We start from the raw sequence: 19,210 nt of genomic DNA on the forward strand, positions 1-19,210 counted from the left end.
TGACAAAGCAGCTAGAAGATCATCTGACCACTTGGGAAGGCTGTTGGACTAAGGAATTTTTCAGCTTCCCAAGCAGTTCATGCCCACAGTCTTTGCACTGACTGTTTTTTTCTGTCTGAAAGACTTCTCATATGTGTCTCCTAATCCTTCGGGTATTAGGTTTACTGTCGCCTCTTCAGAGAAGTCTTCCTTGATTCCTCATTCGAGGTAGGCTTCTTCTTCTCCTCTTCTGCCATTCTCTGTCTCAGGGACCTATTTGATTCCTTCAGAGCATTTTTCACAATTTGTAATTATATAGTTTGTTTACTTAATTAATGTCCATATCCCCAGGTGGATACAAAGTTGTATTGCTTACCATCTGTATCCCCAGTGCCTGGGACATAGGAGATCCTCGGTAAGCATTCCTTGGATGGGTGGGTGAATGAATAGATAGACGGGCGGGTAGGTGTGTAGATAGGTGGGTAAACAGATTACTTCCCAGGGTTTCAGAGTCAAGCTTCTCCTCCGTGTGTTCAGGAAACATATGTATTTGTATTCTCTTCAGAGAGCTTATCTGTGTGTTTCATCTTCAGTTTCCGTGGACAAGAATTATGGCTTCTTTTTGGGGAGTCACTGCAGTGAACTCATAAGCAGATAATTAGAAGACAAAGATTTTATGTTTTACATCCCAGAATTAACCACATGAACTTTGATGAGAAGGAAAATCAAGAACTGGGTGAATCCACTTGAATATCATTCCATACACCCTTTCAGCATATCAGTTCAGTTCAGTCACTCAGTCGTGTCTGACTCTTTGCGACCCCATGAATCACAGCGTGCCAGGCCTCCCTGTCCATCACCAACTCCCGGAGTTCACTCAGACTCATGTCCATCGAATCAGTGATGTTATCCAGCCATCTCATCCTCTGTCATCCCCTTCTCCTCCTGCCCCCAATCCCTCCCAGCATCAGACTCTTTTCCAATGAGTCAACTCTTCGCATGAGGTGGCCAAAATACTGGAGTTTCAGCTTCAGCATCATTCCCTCCAAAGAAATCCCAGGGCTGATCTCCTTCAGAATGGACTGGTTGGATCTCTCTGCAGTCCAAGGGACTCTCAAGAGTCTTCTCCAACACCACAGTTCAAAAGCATCAATTCTTCGGTGCTCAGCATTCTTCACAGTCCAACTCTCACATCCATACATGACCACAGGAAAAACCATAGCCTTGACTAGATGGACCTTTGTTGGCAAAGTAATGTCTCTGCTTTTCAATATACTATCTAGGTTGGTCATAACTTTTCTTCCAAGGAGTAAGCGTCTTTTAATTTCATGGCTACAGTCACCATCTGCAGTGATTTTGGAGCCCCCAAAAATAAAGTCTGACACTGTTTCCAGTGTTTCCCCATCTATTTCCCATGAAGTGATGGGACCAGATGCCATGATCTTCATTTTCTGAATGTTGAGCTTTAAGCCAACTTTTTCACTCTCCACTTTCACTTTCATCAAGAGGCTTTTTAGTTCCTCTTCACTTTCTGCCATAGGCAGCTAATAAAAATGTATATCATTCAAGTCCCTATCCTTTCTGAAGGGTCCTCCCTGGATATCCCAAGAGTTACAGCCAGTTTTTTTCAGAGAATGGCCCAAAGAACCCCAGAGAGAGGTTTAGTCTGAGCTTTATTAGAGTGTAGACTCTGGGCCCCATCCTGGACCCTTTGAACCTTGGCAGTGGGCCCTGGATGGAGTATTTCTTTTTTAAGCCTTTTATTTTATATTGGAGTAGAGCTGATTAACAATGTTGGGATAGTTTCAGGTGGACAGCAAAGGGATTCAGTCATACATATGCATGTATTCATTCTCCCCCAGACTCTCCTTCAGGATGGGGTACTTTTGGAATACTCTGAGATGATCCTGGCTCCAGTATTGTTCATCTCTTCCAGAGAGTGCCAGTGCTAGGGCACCTGGGAGACCGCCTAGTGCAGACTGCAACTGATGATGAAGCTGAGGCTCAGAAAGGGACAGTGACCCACCTGAAGTCACACAGCAGATCTGTGATAGAGCTCGGACTAGGACCTGCTCTTCTTTCTGCTAGATCTATAGCCTCTTCTTGATAAAGACAAGAGAGAATGGAACTTAGGGTCAAAATAATCACGGTGCTCCCAACCTTAAGCTTATATTGGATTGTCAGTCTCAATTTTCTACAAATAATGTTTATCAAAAATTAATATTCCTTAAGAAATCTGTATGCAGGTCAGGAAGCAACAGTTAGAACTGGACATGGAACAACAGACTGGTTCCAAATAGGAAAAGGAGTACGTCAAGACTGTATATTGTCATCCTGCTTATTTAACTTCTATGCAGAGTACATCATGAGAAATGCTGGACTGGAAGAAGCACAAGCTGGAATCAAGATTGCTGGGAGAAATATCAGTAACCTCAGATATGCAGATGACACCACCCTTATGGCAGAAAGTGAAGAGGAACTAAAAAGCCTCTTGATGAAAGTGAAAGTGGAGAGTGAAAAAGTTGGCTTAAAGCTCAACATTCAGAAAATGAAGATCATGGCATCTGGTCCCATCACTTCATGGGAAATAGATGGGGAAACACTGGAAACAGTGTCAGACTTTATTTTTTGGGGCTCCAAAATCACTGCAGATGGTGACTGTAGCCATGAAATTAAAAGACGCTTACTCCTTGGAAGAAAAGTTATGACCAACCTAGATAGTATATTGAAAAGCAGAGACATTACTTTGCCAACAAAGGTCCATCTAGTCAAGGCTATGGTTTTTCCTGTGGTCATGTATGGATGTGAGAGTTGGACTGTGAAGAATGCTGAGCGCCAACGAATTGATGCTTTTGAACTGTGGTGTTGGAGAAGACTCTTGAGAGTCCCTTGGACTGCAGAGAGATCCAACCAGTCCATTCTGAAGGAGATCAGCCCTGGGATTTCTTTGGAGGGAATGATGCTGAAGCTGAAACTCCAGTATTTTGGCCACCTCATGCGAAGAGTTGACTCATTGGAAAAGAGTCTGATGCTGGGAGGGATTGGGGGCAGGAGGAGAAGGGGATGACAGAGGATGAGATGGCTGGATGGCATCACCAACTCGATGGACGTGAGTCTGAGTGAACTCCGGGAGTTGGTGATGGACAGGGAGGCCTGGCATGCTTCGATTCATGGGGTCGCTATGAGTCGGACACAACTGAGCGACTTCACTTTCACTTTTCACTTCCATGCATTGGAGAAGGAAATGGCAACCCACTCCAGTGTTCTTGCCTGGAGAATCCCAGGGATGGGGGAGCCTGGTGAGCTGCCATCTATGGGGTCACACAGAATCGGACACAACTGAAGCGACTTAGCAGCAGCAGCAGCAACCCTCCTGCACTGCTGGTGGGAGTGTAATCAGTGCAACCATTGTGGGAACAGTCTGAAGGTTTCTTCCCATATGATGCAGCATATATCCAGAAAAGATGCAAACGCTAATTGAAAAAAGATCTGTGCACATCCGTGTTCACAGGAGCACTATTTACAATGGCCAAGACATGGAAACAGCCTAAATGTCCATCAACAGATGAATGGATGAAGAAGATGTGGTATGTATATATATAGTAGTACTACTCAGCCATAAGAAGACGTACTGCCATTTGAAGCAGCATGCATGGACCCAGGGATTATCATACTAAGTGGAGTAAGTCAGGGAGAGAAAGACAAATACTATACGACATCACTTATATGTGAAATCTAAAAAAAAGAATACAAATCAACTGTTTTATGAAACAGACTCATAGACATAGAAAACAAACTTATGGTTATCAAAGGGGAAGGAGAGAGAAGTATGGGATTAGTTATTATATGTAAAATAGAGCACAGGACCTATATTCAGTGTCTTATAATAACCTAGAATAGCTGCTGCTGCTGCTAAGTCGCTTCAGTCGTGTCCGACTCTGCGACCCCATAGACGGCAGCCCACCAGGCTCCACCATCCCTGGGATTCTCCAGGCAAGAACACTGGAGTGGGTTGCCATTTCCTTCTCCAATGCATGAGAGTGAAAAGTGAAAGTGAAGTCGCTCAGTCGTGCCCAACTCTTAATGACCCCATGGACTGCAGCCTACCAGGATCCTCCACCCATGAGATTTCCCAGGCAAGAGTACTGGAGTGGGGTGCCATTGGCTTCTCCCAACCTAGAATAGAAAGAGTCTAAACCTGTACACCTGAAACTAACACAATATTGTAAATCAACTATAGTTAAATAAAGTAAATTTTAAAATTAAAATATTGTTTATTATTTGAAAAAAACCCAAACCTCCCTTTACATCCATCAGGGCCTTCATGAGGTCCTACACACAGTCACTCCTAGCTGTTTGTTCTTTTGTTCATTCACATATTTCTTGAGCACCTGTTATGTGCTAGGCACTGTCTCAGATGCTGGGGAAACAACAGAGAACATGACAAAGCCTTGTGGGTGGCACCGACAATAAACCAGCAAGCAAATTAATGACTTACTACTCTGACCCGTACAATGAAGGTGACCAGCGTTGCTGTGGTTTGGGTGTCAAGGAGGCAGCCTTCTTCCGATGGGGCGGCCAGGGCAGGCCTCCCTGAGGCATGGAGGTTGCAGGCTGAGAACTGAAGGAGGGGGAGGAAAGAGCCACCTGTTTTAAGATGGAGAGGAAGAGTGGTCCAGGTGTGTGCTAAGGTTCAGAGGTGAGAAAAAGCTTGTAGTTTGTGGAGCCCAGAAGAGGCTTAGCTTCCTGCTGGGTGGGGTGGGAGAGTGAGGCTGTGGAGGGCGTGGCAACTAGATCTGGGCCAGGTCAGCAGGACCAGAACCTGAGGGCATTTCAGCCCTGGGTAAGGAAAAGGCGGGGGGGTGTTTGCTGTCGGAGGGGCCAGAGCAGAAGAGAAACACAAAGTGACTTATGCTGTACAAGAGCCCTCTGGCCCCAGTGTAGACTGGAGGGGAGGGCAGGGTGGCTGCCGGGAGCCCAGGTGAGAGATGCTGGCAACTTGGTCTGGGAAGACCAAGGTCAGAAGGTGAGAGTCAAGGACAGATCCAGGTGTATTTGGTGGAGGAAAGGGACACCTGTGAAGGCCGGCTTCTGGGTCTTTGGAAACTCTCTCTAGGCTGGGGGCGAGGAGTATGGAGAAGTTTTCTCCCATGTGATAAGAACACTGGCTTGGGGCTGGTGCACTGGGACGACCCAGAGGGATGGTACAGGGAGGGAGTAGGGAGGAGGGTTCAGGATGGGGAACACGTGTGTACCTGTGGTGGATTCATGTTGATATATGGCAAAACCAACACAATATTGTAAAGTTAAAAAGTAAAATATAAAAAAAAAAGAAAAAACACTGGGGCCTCCAAGAGTGAAGTGATTTGCCCAAGTTCTCTTCAGTAGCACGCATGCTCAGATGTTCAGTTGTGTCCGACTCTTGCAACCTCATAGACTGTAGCTGGCCAGGCTCCCTTCAGTTGGGGATGAATTCTGATGGCAGGCAGGTGGAGGCCTTCCTGGAGAAGGTGAGGGAACCACAGGACCAAAGACAAGCCAGTAGGGATGTAAGAGATGCAAGTGAAGGTGGAGAGTGGTTGCAGGTGGGTAGCGGGTGAAAGAGATCCTCCAGGCGAGAGGCTGGAGGGGTACTAGGATAGATTAGAATTGAGCTGGGGAGGTGGGCAGGAGACCTGGCATGCACCCCCACTTCTAGCCCAGGTGACCATCACATCCCCTCTGTAGGGTCCTTCCCCATGATGGAGCTTTGACGGAGTAGCTATCAGCATTCCCCATTCATGGCCAAAATAATCTCTCCAACCCTCTCTTTCATTTATTTTTATATGTTTGCTTGCTAAGTTGCTTCATTCAAGTCTGATTCTTTGCAACTCTGTGGACTGTAGCCCACCAGGGTCCTCTGTCCACAGGATTCTCCAAGCAAGAATACTGGAGTGGATAGCCACTCTCTTCTCTAGGGGATCTTCCTGACCCAGGGATTGAATTCAGGTCTCCTGCATTGCAGGCAGATTCTTTACCATCTGAGCCACCATGGAAGCCGATGTTAAAAAATAGTTAATTATTTAAATCAGCATACTATTAAGGATTGTATTACAAAGTTCACATTTAATACAGTTGTTACATAGAGAGACATTTCTTATCTTCATCCTTTAAAAAGACATACACAAAATTAATTTCTTTTGGATTAATTATGTAACAAACTACACAGTTTGCTCACAAATACATCTTTAAATGATGTACTATGTTTGATTTGGGGGAACAAATGCATATTAAAATGTAGACTGACATTTAATCATGTGTTCATCATTGACACAGAGAGAAATGGCTTCCATAGCCGGATGTTTGGGAGCTTTGCATTTTGTGGCTAAAATGAAAGCCACCAGCTTACTAGTTCATTTTGAGGTTTTTGTTTCAAATTGACTAAATAGGAGAGACGGCTTTGGGCTGGTGTTGGTGAGACCTACTGAAGGAACACATTGTGGGTTCCTTTTTTGCCTCCAATAAGTGAAAAATCAAGTCAGTTGTACTCATCCCTGAATTTTCTCTCTTTGTGGTTGGTTTTTGAGGAGCCTGAAGCCTATGGATGTGCTTTGTAAGGAGTGTGATCAGATGGAACCAATGGGAGTTACCACGAGGCACATAAGTGACTTATCATCAATGCAACAATGCTCATTCACTTGTGTCTCAAATTCAGAGTCCCCAGGCTTCCTGTCCTTAACCAATATTCTGTTGTGGGTATAAATGAAACAGAATGTGAGTAAGAATGTGAGCAACTTGAACTGTCATACAGCCAAGGTCCTACAAACAAACCTTAAATGACAACAGCGGTAATGCTCACAAGATGCCTGAGTAGTGCATGGAGTATGCTGGCGTTGGCCAAAATGTTCATTCCAATTTTTCTGTACCATCTTACAGAAAAACCCGAACGAACTTTTTGGCTAACCCAATAGTAAGTACCCAATAAAGGTTAGCTCTGGGGGTGATGATTAATGCTCTGAAGGAGAGAAAAGTGGTGCTGAACGTGTATAATAGAGGATTCGGTCCAGAGAGGGAGGACCCTTGAGCTGAGCTCCTGTGTGGCCATGAGCAAACTGACGAACCTTTTTGTGCTTCAGTTTCCACCTGGAGCATGAAGGTGGTTAAGGCGCCTGCCTCATCGGTTTGTTGGGAGGTTCACATGAATAAGACTCGCAATGTCCTTAGAATGTTCTGAATACATAGTAAGAGCTAAAAGGCTACTTTAAAAAAAAATCATCATCCTCATTTATCATCATATTGTTATATAGTCAAAGCAGGCTTCCCAGAGGAAATGACTTTGAGCTGAGCTATGAAAGATGAGTCAGTGGTAGCTAGGCAACAACGGGGACAAGCATCCCAGGCCGAAGGAACAAAAAGTCCGATGTTCCAAAAAGCCCTATGTCAGGAAGGAGCGGGGTGTGTTGGGGAGCTGAACAAAGCTGGAGCAGCTGGAGTAGAGTGATTGAGGGGGAGCGTGGTGAGAGAAAAGGCTTGAGAGACTGGCTGGGCCAGAGCAAGTAGAACCTGGGAGCCTTTCCTAGGGCTTCTGGTCTTTATCCTGAGGGAGTGCCCACAAAAGGCTTTAAACTGGGGAGTATCCAGATCTCATCTGTAGGTTATGATTTGAATAGCCCCCTCTAGTGGCCTTTGGGAGAATGAGTGGGACCAGCTGACCAGGCCTTTGATGGGGTGAAGCTGACAGCGATGGAGGGAGGGTATCCATTGTGTGTACACTCATCTCAGCCTTGCACGCCTTATGCTCCAGCCGCCCAGTGTGGAGGGGCATAAAAGAAGGGGCAGACCTGATCCTGCCCTCCCACCAGTGAGCCCAGCTTCTAACCGATGCTCCCCCAGCAATGATCTTGGGCCAGTAGGTTAGGTGAGAGGCTGTGCTGGGCACTTCCAGCCTGGTCTGTGTGCCGGCATCACCTCCCAAGGAAGCTGGGGATGGGGGTTATGCTGGGGCGGTGGTGCAGTCAGCGGGGGACCTTGACACCTTCCACGGCAGAGCAGTGTGGGGTAAAGCCAACACCCTGCCTCTCCTGGTTCTGCCTTTAGCTGCTGAGGCCAGAGTTCCCTGCCAGTGGGTAGCTGATCCAGATCCCAGGCTCTCTCGTCAGTGAAGGCATTTCTGCCAGCAGACCTCTGTGTCTTCAAGGTTGAATAAGAGGTAAAGAGTCAACCAGGAAAATGGGTCAGAGGCCCATTAACTTGGACTCAACTGTTGCTGAAAGCCTGTGTCACCAATGTCTGCTTTAACTGTCACATGGTTCCAGGATGAGGCCTGGTTGGAGTCACCTGAACTTGCCCTTCCCTCCACCCCACAGCCAGGGAGTCACTCTCTCATTCATTCAACAAACATTTATTGAGCACCTACTATGTGCCAGGAGCTGTTCTAGGCTCAAAGGAGAAACCAGCAAACCAAATGGACAAAACTTTCTACATTCCATCTCAGGGAGACAAACTAAACCAGAAACATAAAAAAGAAGCAAAAGAAATGTGTTAGAAGATGGAAAGTACTGTGGAAAAAATAGAGGTGGATAAGAGGAAGTGGGAATCTTGGAAGATTAAGCCAGCAAGACTTCCTAATGAATTGGATGTGGAATGTGAGAGGAAAAGAGGAGTCTGGGGTGACCCCCAGGTTTTGGCATGAGCATCTGAAGTGCAGAATTGCCGACACTTGAGTAAGGGTGAGGGTGGAGCAGGGTTGAGGGGACGACCAGGAGACCAGTTTGGACATCTGAGGGTTGAAAGGTTGGACATCTGGGGGTTGAAAGGCCTCCTAGACATTCAGGTGGAGATGCTGAGAGTGAGCTGGTTTTGTGGAGCTTGAGTTGGGGAATGAGGCCGAGGCTGGAGTTGCTGGCATGAAGGGATATAAAGCCATGGCCTGGATGGTCACCAGGGGCTAAGCCTTGGGGTGTGGGGAGAAGGGAAGGATCACAGAAGAGGCAGACAGGAGTGACCACTGAGGTAGGAGGGCAAGTAGGAGAAATATGATGCAATGGGTCTAGTAAGTCAGGCTTAGGAACTAAGGGGGTCGTCCGTGGCCTTTCGGGAGGAGCCTGGCTGCAGTAATTCTCCATGTCTGGGTGACTTATCTTTTACCTTCATGGGAGGCTGAATGACAGCCTCCAGATATGTCAGGTCCTAATCCCTGGAACCTTTTGTTACCTAACAGTGGGAAATGGTCTTTGCGTGTGTGATTAAGAATTTTGAGACTGGAAGATTACACTGGATTATCTGGCTGTCTTTGTAATAGAGGCAGAGGGAGACCTGACCCAGAGATGACACTGTGACCATGGAGGGGAGCTCGGAAGGCTGCAGCACAAGTCAAAGAATGGGGGCAGCCCCCCGAAGCCAGAAGAGACAAGGATCAGATTCTGTTCTAGAACCTCCAGAAGAAGTGTCGCCTTGCTGACATCCTGGTTTCAGATGTCTGGCCTCCAGACCTGTGAGAGAATGAACGTCTGCTTCTTTACGCCGCCGAGTTTGTGGCATTTTGTTACAGCAGCGACAGGAAGCAAATACAAGCTGCCTGGTCTCAGATAGTTCCGCCCCTAACTTAGTCGTCGTCGTCATCCAACAATTGTAACAGCCCCGGCACCAGACTGCCTGTCCCAAAGCCTTGCCCTCCACACATAGACTGATGGGTAATTCCTTCCTGAATTCCCTCAGCACAGAGCCAACATTTACTAGCCTGAAGCACAGGGCTTTTCCTGACATGGTCCCTGAGTACTTCTCCTCCTTTATTTCTCACCACGTGGCCCCATCACTTTTGCTCCAGCTGTATCAACCTCGCTGCAGTTTTCAACTGTTACATGTTCTCTCAAACTGCTGAGCCTTTGCACATGCTGCCCCCTTTGCCTGGAACACTCTTCCTCACCCCAGATATCGATACGGCTTGTTTTCTCATTGACTTCAGGTCTTTGCCCCAAAGAACTTCCTTGATGATAGATTTCAAAGCTCAACCCCCTCTTCACCTTCATGTTTCTGATTCCCTTGCCCTACCCTATCTTGCCCCCATGGTACTTATCACTGCCATGTACTTAACTTATTTGTTCATTGTCTGTTGCCCCTGATTAGAATTAAATTTCACAGGAACAGGGAATTTAAACTGGGTGGCTTAAACAATAAACATTTACTACAGTTCTGGAGGCGCCGGCACATAGAGTCAATGCCTGCAGAGAACTTTGAGCTCTTCATCCCCTTATAAGGGCACCAATCCCATCCTAGGGGCTCCACCCCATGACCTCATCCAAAGCTAATCACCTCCCAAAGGTCCCACTTCCAAACACCATCACACTGGAGATTAGGTTTCAACATATGCATCTGGGGGGGATACAAGAATTCAGTCCACAGCAGGAGGATTTGGGGGTGATCTGGAAGGTCTCCTGGGATTTTCAGCCCCTTGTAATCCTTGAGATCAAAGATTCCTCTCCTTTCTGAGCCATGGATCTCTTCACTGAGCAAATCTTTTGAATGCATAAGATACGTTATATTACAAAAGATTCTAATTATTTTGAACTGCAGTTATCAAAATATTAAAAGCAGACATTTTGATATAGTAATAAGTGTGTTTATTAATGAACTGAATACCAAGAGCTAGGGACGGGTCTAATTAGTACCATAATTTTGAAGCGGTGATGAGCATAAGTGATCTTTCAAGATAGCAGCAGCAACAGAAATGTGATATGAAAATATCTGTGATTTCTCTTGGTGACAAACACTGACAGGCACTGCAAGCACTGTGGTTTGCCATTGGTCTTCACAAGGGAAGGAAACGGTGAATTTCAGTAAGAGGTGAGTAAAGAGAAAGATGATTTTTTTTTTTAACGTCCAAACCAGCCCTCTCCATTAAGATCCCCTGTCATTAATGGAGTTAGAGGTGAGCTTGGACCCCATGATTTTTCAGTGTGGAGAGACGCTTCTGACAAGTGTACCCCCCTGGCTAAAATAGGGACTCCTGGGGGACAGCCTCTTCACCAGGCAAACCTGAGCAACGTGTTGGGCCTGCCCCCTCCTCCCTTCAACCCCTGGCAGTCACAGACCGTCCGTTCTCAGGAAGACCAAATATAAACATTTCGAGATTATCTCGAGAACAAGATGTTTGTTTACTTTAGAAATTGCAGACATGGCGAAGCACTCAAGCCCACAACTGCAATTAATAATAATTTAGGTCAATCTTTCCTGGGGCGAAGCTACATCTTGATTTTAGAGACAAGACAGTGTTTTTCTTGTTTTGTGTTCAGGTAACATTATGTTGTTTATCTATTCTTAGTCATAGATATTTGTATTGCTTTTTTCCCCTTCACTTATACGAGCATTACATGCTCACTGTAAACATTTCTGAACACTGCAGAAAGTGAAATTTCCCCCATTGTAACCTGTTCCCCAAGAGAACCACTGATGACGGGGCAGAATGCATCATATGCGCCTTTTGTCATCACGGTGTGCTTCCTCACCTTACCACTCATTTAATTCTTTTTTTTTTTTCCAAATAGCGTTCTATGAAAATTGTTCTATAACTTGGGCTTTTCACCTAAGATACCACAAGTGTTATTTGCCTATGTGTCTGTCTCCTCAACTGGAATTTGGGGTTTAGAGGGGGAAGGTATCTACATTTTAGTAAAAGTGAAAGTCATTCAGTTGTGTCTGACTCTTTGTGACCCCATGGACCATATAGTCCATGGAATTCTCCAGACTAGAATACTGGGGTGGGTAACCTTTCCCTTCTCCAGGGGATCTTCCCAACCCAGGGATCGAGCCCAGGTCTCCTGCATTGCAGGTGGATTCTTTACCAACTGAACCACAAGGGAAGCCCGAGAATACGGGAGTGGGTAGCCTTTCTATGCTTTATCAATCTTTATAAATCTAAAACCTTGCCAAATAAATTGTACATAATAGAATTCAACAAATATTTGCTGAGCTAATAACCAAATGAATGACTAAGCGAACTTTTTTCAAAACTATGTCATAAACACCTTTCGGTGTTTGTCCACTGACGGATCTTTCATTGTTACAGGGTAGCTGAAAATGACATTGTATGGATGTGATTAACTTTCAATAACCACTAGCAGGTACTTGAACTTGGGCTGCTTCCAACTTTTCAAGCTTATATTTATTCTGCACTGAAAATCCTTGTAACATATATATGTTTGCTTACTTCTTTATGCATTTTTTTAGACTCAGAGAAAGGTTTATTTTGATAGGTATTGCCAAATTTTCCTTACTCTAGGTTGTACCAGCTTATAATCCTATCACCAGAGAATCTGTGTTTCTGTTCCCTCACTGAATATTTTAAAAAATAATATACTTTGAATTTTCAAGCTAATAGGAAAGTTTCTGGAGAACTCCAAAGAACTCCCATAGAGCCCCTCACCCAGATTCTCTTTTTTTTGGGAGGGGGGTGGCGGCAAGAATACTGGAGTGGGTTGCCATTCCCTTCTCCAGCCAGATTCTCAAACTAACATTTTTATCACATCTGTGGTCTCTTTCTCCATGATTCTTTTTCTGAATCCTTGGAGGGCAAGCAGCAGACATAACATCCCTCATCTCTAAACACTTGCAATGCATATTTCCCCAAACCAAGTTCATTCTGCTACACAACCCCCATGCAACCCTCCAAATCAACAACATTGCTACAGGCACCACCACCCAATCGACAGAATCAATTGTGCTGACTTTGTGCCTTTTCTCTTCTTGTCCAGGATGTTCTCTAAGAATATGTATTGCATTTAGTTCTTAGGCACCTTCAGTTTCCTCCAATCTAGAGCAGTGCCTCCATTTCCCCCTGTCTTTTGAGTTCTCAACAGTGCTAAAGGGTATGAGTCTTACATTCTGTAGGATGACCCTCAATCCAAATCTGCCTCATTCCCTTCATTCCATATTCAGGTCATGCTTCCTGGGCAGAAGGACCACAGAAATTATGCTGTGCTCAATCAAAGCACCACGGGACTCCCCTGGTGGCCCAGTGGTTACAGTTCCATGCTTCCAAAGCAGGGGACGTGGGTTGATCCCTAATCAGACACGACTGAGCGACTGAACTGAACTGAAGATCCCACAAGCTGAGTGGTGTGGCCAAAAAAAAAAAAAATCAGTGCCCCATATCAAGAGGCATGTGGCAGTGCTTCATGCCACCCTGGAGATGTTAAACTTGGTCTCCTGGTCACATTGGCGCTTGCCAGCTTTCTCTACCTAAACTCACCATCCCCTTTTGTAATGGACCTATATGTCGTGGGTAGGCTCTCTGAGATTATGTCAATATCCTGTTCCTTGTCAAATCTCCATGGATTACTCCTGATGGATCAACCACCTCTGTGCCTGTTGCCAAATGGAGATTTTCTATTCCCATCATTCCTTCTACATGGATTCATTGGCTTTCTATCATAAGGAAAAACTTTTCCCTTTCTCCAGTTTATTTGTATCACCAAGAGTTCATGGATTCTTATTTTACAATCAATTTTTATCATTGTTTATTTTTATGCTCAACGTGTCCAACAGGAGCCCCTTCAAGGACAAAGTGTCTCCTGTGGCCTTTTTGACATGTCTCCATGTTTCACTGATCATTTCCTTACTTCTGGGCACAATGAGAATTTCTAGGTTCATCTTCTCCCATTGCATTTTCCTGGCCTCAGCCTTGGAATCAGCCATTTATTTGATTAGTTTTGATTCATTTCAGTGGAGGATGGTAAAAACCAAGGTATGGGTGCTCAGCATGCTTGTTGCTACTAGGATGTCTTGCTTCTGTCTAGACATCGCTTGGTTATCTTGGAGTTGGTGATGAACAGGGAAGCCTGGCATGCTGCACTCCATGGGGTCACAAGGAGTCGGACAGGACTGAGCGACTGAACTGAACTGACCTAACCTATCTCTACCTATCTGTGTATGTATGTATCATCTATCTTTGGATCCATTTACCTTTGTGTAACTATATACCCATATCAGTTCACTTCAGTTCAGTTCAGTCGCTCAGTCGTGTCCAACTCTTTGCGATCCCATGAATCGCAGCACACCAGGCCTCCCTGTCCATCACCATCTCCCGGAGTTCACTCAAACTCACGTCCATTGAGTCGGTGATGCCATCCAGCCATCTCATCCTCTGTTGTCCCCTTCTCCTTCTGCCCCCAATCCCTCCCAGCATCAGAGACTTTTCCAATGGGTCAACTCTTCGCATGAGGTGGCCAAAGTACTGGAGTTTCAGCTTTAGCATCATTCCTTCCAAAGAACACCCAGGGCTGATCTCCTTCAGAATGGACTGGTTGGATATCCTTGCAGTCCAACTTATAAATTCGTTCTAATGTACTTCTATGTATATTACAGAACCATGAGTTTATATCCATACCTCTAATTCCAATCAAACATCTCAAGGTTCTTTACAGGCTTCCCTTTTGTGTTTGTAAATATCTTCTTAGGCAATGAAAATCTTGGCTCTTGTTATCCTCAACATTTTTCTTTATTTCTTTAATTGATTTGCTTATTTTCTTAATGTCACCAACCTCCCAATCTTGCCTTCTGTCTTCTTTGCCCACCAGCTCAGCATCCCCGTCGTCATCCTGCAGCTTTGGCTGCTGTGACTGTCAGCTCATGTCTCCAGGCTGCCCCGCAAGCTTCCCTTACCACTCAGCTTCCTCGGTCATCAGGCCCACAGGCCTCAGGACCTTAGCATGACCACCCTCCCCGCCATGCCCTTGGCCACTGCCTAGTGCCTCCGTGCTCTTACTGCACCCCCCTCAGAATTTTCAATTACTAAATTTTGCCGATTGTAGAGTTTCAAAGAGCTGTCGATGTTGTAATTTGCATTCTTTAATCATCAGTGAGGCTGAGTATCTTTTTATGTTATTTCTTACTTGAAAGGCTTGCTCATTTATTTTGCTCATTTTCTACGAAGTTCAGCTATTTTCCTATTGATGTGAAAGACTTCTTTGTACAGTAGAGACCTTGGTTCTTCTGTATATATACTACAGTTTGTCTTTTGATTTTGTTTATGGTGCTCATTACCATTTTAAAATGTTATATGATAAAATTAACCTTTTTTATGGTGTCCTATTCCTCAATTTTGGTGTGTTTTCCCAGCATTTTAATTATTTAAAAATATGTAAACCATTGAACTCTGGAATTTATTTTGGTATTAAGAGGGTGGTTGGGTTTTTAACCCCCAAAGGGCCAACCAATTATCCCACCATCTGTTTATTGTATAAACCATAATCTTCTCACTCGCTTAAAATGCTGCCATTATTATAAATTAAACTTCAATATATTTTTGGCTCTAAATTGGATTCCCCATTCTGTGTCACTGATTTGTCTATTGCTTTAGGCAACCTATCTCATTACTGATCACTATAGTTTTATAGTACATTTTACTACCTGGTAAGGAAAATTCTATTCATAGAAGGGTTAATCCAAACAAGAGTGTAGACAGGAGATAAGAAGTATTTATATTTAGCACCTGTTAAAACAACTTTGGACTTCCTTGGTGGCTCAGATGGTAAAGTGTCTACCTACAATATGGGAAACCCCGGTTTGATTCCTGGGTCAGGAGGATCCCCTGGAGAAGAAAATGGCAACTCATTCCAGTACTCTTGCCTGGAAAATCCCATAGACAGAGGATCCTGGTAGGCTACAGTCCATGGGGTTGCAAAGAGTCAGACACGACTGAGCCATATAACTAAGGAAAATTCCCCTTTATTGTTTTTTTTCTTTTAAAGGATTTTCACAGCTCTGTACATTTACTTTTCTTTGCAAAATTTAGAATTATCATGTTAAGATCACAAAGAGTATTTTTGAGTTTTTAATTTGGATTGTGTTAAATTTTATATGATTTGGGGAAGAATTTATATTTTTTGATGTTAGGTTCTACTTAGAAAAAGGTATCTATTATTATTAATGCAAATCTTTTTTTATATTTTATGTACCTATGTGTGTTTTATTTTCTTCTGCATTAAAGATTCTACCCATTTCCAGTTACATTCATTCCTAAGTATTTTCTTGTTTTTGTTACTATTGAGAAGTGTGTCTTTTATTCCATAGTATTTTCTGACTAGTTTTTACTTGTGTATGTGAGCATATTGACAGGAAATAGCAGTCCCTGATATGAATCAAGGCAAACTGGAAGTGGTCAAACAAGAGATGCCAAGAGTGAATGTCGACATTCTAGGAATCAGTGAACTGAAATGGACTGGAATGGGTGAATTTAACTCTGATGACCATTATATCTACTACTGCGGGCAGGAATCCCTCAGAAGAAATGGAGTGGCCATCATGGTCAACAAAAGAGTCCGAAATGCAGTACTTGGATGCAATCTCAAAAACGACAGAATGATCTCTGTTTGTTTCCGAGGCAAACCATTCAATATCACAGTAATCCAAGTCTATGCCCCAACCAGTAATGCTGAAGAAGCTGAAGTTGAATGGTTCTATGAAGACCTACACGACCTTTTAGAACTAACACCCAAAAAAGATGTCCTTTTCATTATAGGGGACTGAAATGCAAAAGTAGGAAGTCAAGAAACACCTGGAGTAACAGGCAAATTTGGCCTTGGAATATGGAATAAAGCAGGGCAAAGACTAATAGAGTTTTGCCAAGAAAATGCACTGGTCATAACAAACACCCTCTTCCAACAACACAAGAGAAGACTCTACACATGGACATCACCAGATGGTCAACACCAAAATCAGATTGATTCTATTCTTTGCAGCCAAAGATGGAGAAGCTCTATACACTCAGCAAAAACAAGACCAGGACCTGACTGTAGCTCAGACCATGGACTCCTTATTACCAAATTCAGACTTTAATTGAAGAAAGTAGGGAAAACCACTAGACCATTCAGGTATGACCTAAATCAAATCCCTTATGATTATTCAGTGGAAGTGAGAAATAGATTTAAGGGCCTAGATCTGATAGATAGAGTGCCTGATGAACTATGGACTGAGGTTCGTGACATTGTACGGGAGACAGGGATCAAAACCATCCCCATGGAAAAGAAATGCAAAAAAGAAGAATGGCTGTCTGGGGAGGCCTTACAAATAGCTGTGAAAAGAAGAGAAGCGAAAAGCAAAGGAGCAAAGGAAAGATATAAGCATCTGAATGCAGAGTTCCAAAGAATAGCAAGAAGAGATAAGAAAGCCTTCCTCAGAGATTAATGCAAAGATATAGAGGAAAACAACAGAATGGGAAAGACTAGGGATCTCTTCAAGAAAATCAGAGATACCAAGGGAATATTTCATGCAAAGATGAGCTTGATAAAGGACAGAAATGGTATGGACCTAATAGAAGCAGAAGATATCAAGAAGAGGTGGCAAGAATACACAGAAGAACTGTACAAAAAAGATCTTCATGACCCAGATAATCACGATGGTGTGATCACTGACCTAGACCCAGACATCCTGGAATGTGAAGTCAGGTGGGCCTTAGAAAGCATCACTACGAACAAAGCTAGTGGAGGTGATGGAATTCCAGTTGAGCTATTTCAAATCCTGAAAGATGATGCTGTGAAAGTGCTGCACTCAATATGCCAGCAAATTTGGGAAACTCAGCAGTGGCCACAGGACTGGAAAAGGTCAGTTTTCATTCCAATCCCAAAGAAAGGCAATGCCAAAGAATGCTCAAAGTACCGCACAATTGCACTCATCTCACACGCTAGTAAAGTAATGCTCAAAATTCTCCAAGCCAGGCTTCAGCAATATGTGAACCGTGAACTTCCTGATGTTCAAGCTGGTTTTAGAGCACATGGGCTTTGGAATGTGACTACCTGGATTTCCATCCCAGCTCTGTTATTCACAAGCTGTGTGACTGTGAGCAGGTAACTTTGCCTCTCTGAGCCTCAGTTTCCTCGTTTTTAACATAAGAATGAAAATGGTACCTATTTGATGGCAATGTCCCAGCAAATCCTTGATAAATATTTGCTATTGCTATTATTATTGTTATATAGCTACTGTTATTATTTAAAGTTTTGTAATGAGTTATTTTCCTGAGCTATTATCATCTCACCCTCGCCTTCTCCCACAGAGTCCAAATGTCTGTTCTTTACATCTGTGTCTCTTTTGCTGTCTCACATATAGGATCATCGTTACCATCTTTCTAAATTCTATATATATGCATTAATATACTGTATTGGTGTTTTTCTGACTTACTTCACTGTATATTAGGCTCTTTTTTGACTTTTTTGACGGGATGTACAATTCTATAGATTTTAATACATGTATGGATACGTGCAGTCACCACTATAATGGAGGTACTGAATTATCCTATGACTACATACAACTGTCTGTGGTTGCTAACCAAAGAGGTGGGGGCAGGGAGGGAGAGAGCAGTGATGACCAAGAGGAACTCGTGGGGCACAAGTTGTGGGGTTCCCAGGAATGCTTTCATGGGGAATGTGGCAGAATGATGGACTCTAGTTAGTGGGATGGAAGGCTGAGAGTCATAATGATTGGGGTCTTAAAATTACTTTGTGGCCATTGAGTATTGAAATCTGAGGGCATATCAGTTAACATTTGTTTGAAATGTAACCGTTTAAGCCTATGAATTTTCTTCTCATTATGGCTTGAGCTGTTTGTATTGATTTCTTCTTTGAGGCAAGAGTGGTTGAGGATAGAAAATGTCTCAATTTCTGTTTTCTTTTGCCTTTACTATTACTGTACATTTTTATTGCATCAAGGTCAGTGTTGGTGACCCATGGTATATCTACTTTTAGAATTTTTAGGTTTTCTTTGTGGCTTAGCGTATGGCAAACTTATACAAATCACATTGGCACCCAAAGAAGAGTAATATTCTCTGCACCCCATGTACAGAGTGTAAAGATACCATATATACTCATATTTGATCAATTGTTTAAGAGATTTTTAAAAGTTTTAAATTTAATTTGCTAATTTTATTTTTGGCTGCACTGGCTTTTCGTCGCTTTGTATGGGCTTTCTGCAGTTGCTGTGAGCGGGGGGCTACTCTGTTGCAGTGCACGGGCTTCTCTTATTGTGGAGCACAGGCTATACGCACACGGGCTTCAATATTTGCAGCACGTGGGCTCGGTAGATGCGGCTGGTTGGCTTAGTTGCTTCGTGGTGTGTGGAGTCTTCCCAGACCAGGGATTGAACCCGAGCATTGGCAGGTAGATTCTTAACCACTGTGCCACCAAGGAAGTCCATAATCAATTTTATTAATCATATTATTAAGATCATTTATATCCTTACTTGTTCAACTTAACTATCAAAAATC

The sequence above is a fragment of the Bos mutus genome, chromosome 13 (assembly GCF_027580195.1).
Source record: "Bos mutus isolate GX-2022 chromosome 13, NWIPB_WYAK_1.1, whole genome shotgun sequence".
Lineage (NCBI taxonomy): Eukaryota > Metazoa > Chordata > Mammalia > Artiodactyla > Bovidae > Bos > Bos mutus.